Below are 3,295 nucleotides of genomic sequence, written 5' to 3' on the forward strand. Positions count from 1 at the left end.
CAGATTACTACAGACTGTTCTGTTTTTGACAGATTCTGTTTTTTGTGTGTTGTTTGCTTATTTTGATGAATCTGTGGCTAGTAAAATAGTTTATAAACCATAGAGAAGTTGGAATACAGTAGGTTTAACACCAATATAAATAAATAATGAGTTCATTACAGTATCTTGAAGTGGTCTTTTGTTTTCTTTCGCTAACGGAGCTCACGAGATTTTCTGCTAAGTTTTGTGTTGTGAACTTTTCAAGTTTTGGGTGAAAGATTTGATGGATTATGGAACAAGGAGTGGCAAGAGCCTAAGCTTGGGGATGCCCATGGCACCCCCAAGATAATCTAAGGACACCAAAAAGCCAAAGCTTGGGGATGCCCCAGAAGGCATCCCCTCTTTCGTCTACTTCCATCGGTAACTTTACTTGGAGCTATATTTTTATTCACCATATGATATGTGTTTTGCTTGGAGCGTCTTGTATGATTTGAGTCTTTGCTTTTTAGTTTACCACAATCATCCTTGCTGTACACACCTTTTGAGAGACGCACACATGATTCAGAATTTATTAGAATACTCTATGTGCTTCACTTATATCTTTTGAGCTATATAGTTTTTGCTCTAGTGCTTCACTTATATCTTTTAGAGCACGGTGGTGGATTTGTTTTATAGAAACTATTATTCTCTCGTGCTTCACTTATATTATTTTGAGAGTCCTACAAAACAGCATGGTAATTTGCTTAAATTGAGAAATTAGTCCTAAAGTAATAGGCATCCAAGATTAGTAAAAATTATCTTATGAGTGTGTTGAATACTATGAGAAGTTTGATGCTTGATAATTGTTTTGAGATATATAGATGGTGATATTACAGTCATTCTAGTTGAGTAGTTGTGGATTTGAGGAATACTTGTGTTAAAGTTTGTGATTCCCGTAGCATGCACGTATGGTGAACCGTTATGTGATGAAGTCGGAGCATGATTTATTTATTGGTTGTCTTCCTTATGAGTGGCGGTCGGGGACGAGTGATGGTCTTTTCCTACCAATCTACCCCCCTAGGAGCATGCGCGTAATACTTTGCTTTGATAACTTGTAGATTTTTGCAATAAGTATATGAGTTCTTTATGACTAATGTTGAGTCCATGGATTATACGCACTTTTCTTCCTTCCACCATTGCTAGCCTCTCTAATACCGCGCACTTTTTGCCGGTATCATACACCCACCATATACCTTCCTCAAAACAGCCACCATACCTACCTATTATGGCATTTCCATAGCCATTCCGAGATATATTGCCATGCAACTTACCACCGTTCCGTTTACTATGACACGCTCCATCATTGTCATATTGCTTTGCATGATCATGTAGTTGACATCGTATTTGTGGCAAAGCCACCGTTCATAATTCTTTCATCCATGTCACTCTTGATTCATTGCAGATCCCGGTACACCACCGGAGGCATTCACATAGAGTCATATTTTGTTCTAAGTATTGAGTTGTAATTGTTGAGTTGTAAGTAAATAAAAGTGTGATGATCATCATTTTTAGAGCATTGTCCCAAGTGAGGAAAGGATGATGGAGACTATGATTCCCCCACAAGTCGGGATGAGACTCCAGATGAAAAATAAAAAGAAAAAAGAAAAAAAAGAGGCCATAAAAAAGGAGAAAAGGCCCAAATAAAAAAAGAGAGAAAAAGAGAGAAGGGACAATGCTACTATCCTTTTACCACACTTGTGCTTCAAAATAGCACCATGATCTTCATGATAGATAGTCTCCTATGTTGTCACTTTCACTAGTGGGAATTTTTCATTATATAACTTGGCTTGTATATTCCAATGATGGGCTTCCTCAAAATGCCCTAGGTCTTCGTGAGCAAGCGAGTTGGATGCACACCCACTTAGTTTCTTTTGTTGAGCTTTCATATACTTATAGCTCTAGTGCATCTGTTGCATGGCAATCCCTACTCACTCAAATTGATATCTGTTGATGGGCATATCCATAGCCCGTTGATACGCCTAGTTGATGTGAGACTATCTTCTCCTTTTCTGTCTTCTCCACAACCACCATTCTATTCCACATATAGTGCTATATCCATGGCTCACGCTCAGGTATTGCGTGAAGATTGAAAAAGTTTGAGAACACCAAAAGTATGAAACAATTGCTTGGCCTGTCATCGGGGTTGTGCATGATTTAAATACTTTGTGTGGTGAAGATAGAGCATAGCCAGACTATCTGATTTTGTAGGGATAACTTTCTTTGGCCATGTTATTTTGAGAAGACATAATTGCTTAGTTAGTATGCTTGAAGTATTATTATTTTATGTCAATATTAAACTTTTGTCTTGAATCTTTCGGATCTGAATATTCATACCACAATTAAGAGAATTACATTGAAAATTATGCTAAGTAGCATTCCACATCAAAAATTCTGTTTTTATCATTTACCTACTCGAGGACGAGCAGGAATTAAGCTTGGGGATGCTTGGTACGTCTCCAACGTATCTATAATTTTTTGTTGTTCCATGCTATATTATATTCTGTTTTGGATGTTAATGGGCTTTATTATACACTTTTATATTATTTTTGGGACTAACTATTAACCGGAGGCCCAGCCCAAATTGCTGTTTTTTGCCTATTTCAGTGTTTCACAAAAAAGAATATCAAACGGAGTCCAAACGGAATGAAACCTTCGGGAACGTGATTTTCGGAACAAACGTGATCCAGAGGACTTGGAGTCCACGTCAAGAAATCAACCAGGAGAGCACGAGGCAGGGGGCGCGCCTACCCCCCTGGGCGCACCCTCCACCCTCATGGGGCCCACGTTGCTCCACCGACGTACTTCTTCCTACTATATATACCTACATATCCCCAAACTATCAAATACGGAGCCAAAAACCTAATTCCACCACCGCAACCTTCTGTACCCGTGAGATCCCATCTTGGGGCCTTTTCCGGCGCTCCGCCGGAGGGGGCATTGATCACGGAGGGCTTCTACATCAACACCATAGCCTCTCCGATGATGTGTGAGTAGTTTACCTCAGACCTTCGGGTCCATAGTTATTAGCTAGATGGCTTCTTCTCTCTCTTTGGATCTCAATACATAGTTCTCCACGATTCTCGTGGAGATCTATTCGATGTAATCTTCTTTTGCGGTGTGTTTGTTGAGACCGATGAATTGTGGGTTTATGATCAAGTTTATCTATGAACAATATTTGAATCTCCTCTGAATTCTTTTATGTATGATTGGTTATCTTTGCAAGTCTCTTCGAATTATCAGTTTGGTTTGGCCTACTAGATTGATCTTTCTTGCAATG

Source organism: Aegilops tauschii, chromosome 1, assembly GCF_002575655.3.
Source record: "Aegilops tauschii subsp. strangulata cultivar AL8/78 chromosome 1, Aet v6.0, whole genome shotgun sequence".
NCBI classification, from domain to species: Eukaryota; Viridiplantae; Streptophyta; class Magnoliopsida; order Poales; family Poaceae; genus Aegilops; species Aegilops tauschii.